The sequence below is a fragment of the Saprolegnia parasitica genome, assembly GCF_000151545.1.
Source record: "Saprolegnia parasitica CBS 223.65 unplaced genomic scaffold supercont2.62, whole genome shotgun sequence".
NCBI classification, from domain to species: domain Eukaryota; phylum Oomycota; class Saprolegniomycetes; order Saprolegniales; family Saprolegniaceae; genus Saprolegnia; species Saprolegnia parasitica.
In genome coordinates, this window is record NW_012156456.1 from 124,619 (window position 1) to 125,557 (window position 939).

The following is a 939-nucleotide window of genomic DNA, read 5'->3' on the forward strand; positions in this document are numbered from 1 at the left end:
GCGGCACGACTCCTTCTCTGGCATGCTATCAATTTATCAAAATATGACCTAAATACATCACATCTTGTGGCTGCTTCGATATGACTGCACAAAGTTTGAATTTGGCATCAATTGGTGTGAATTAATTTGGAGCTTGAGGTCCATGGGAGATGGTATGCAATGGAGAGTAGATAGTATGTAGCTGTTTGTATCGACGAAAAAAGAGAGACACGGTGTCAGTGGAGCTCTGTGCGAAAATGTTTTTTTTAATATTGAAGGGAGACAAAGAATGGTAGCATCGTGGTTTGTGGGTAATAAATGTTGAAAAAAATACTGTGGGGTCGTGCGAGGTTGCATTGAGTGTGCGAGCTTTGGTGATGCGAGCTTTCGGACAAAAAATGAGGTAAATGATAAATGGTGTAAAATGGTAAAATCGATTAAATTATATAAAAAATAGATCCACCAGTGGGACAGCTTGGCCGAGCGGTTAAGGCGATAGACTCGAAATCTATTGGGGTTACCCGCGTGAGTTCAAATCTCACAGCTGTCGGATATATTTTTCACGTATTTTTTAACCATTTTCATGCCAACCGAGCACAATCTAAAGTTTTTTCATCGTTTCGACTCGAATGTCAACCGAGCACAGTAAGAAAACGATACACACTGCGTTTCGTTGGCAACAACAACGTATTGTATCGAGAGATGAGCCAGCGAAATTTTGCGATATCACGAAAGTATCAGTTTTGAGAGGATTGCCTATTTTCTTCATCTTGGACTAAACAGTCGATCTATCACGTTCTTTTCAAAGAAATGCATAGTTGACGAATAAAAATATAGACCCCGTGAAACACTCCATTTCGTTGGCACTGGCAACATATATCGCTAGAGATGTGTTGTATAGCATAAGCGTATTTCGCACATACCTCATCCAAGCGGCACGACTCCTTCTCTGGCATGCTA

The 939-nt window shown here is 40.8% G+C and overlaps 1 non-coding gene across 1 annotated transcript; it reads left to right on the forward strand.

Moving 5' to 3' along the window:
* Positions 1–448: 448 nt before the first annotated feature.
* Positions 449–529, forward strand: SPRG_30149. Its single transcript has one exon. It is a non-coding gene; the product is annotated as a tRNA-Ser (tRNA).
* The last annotated feature ends 410 nt before the right edge of the window (positions 530–939 follow it).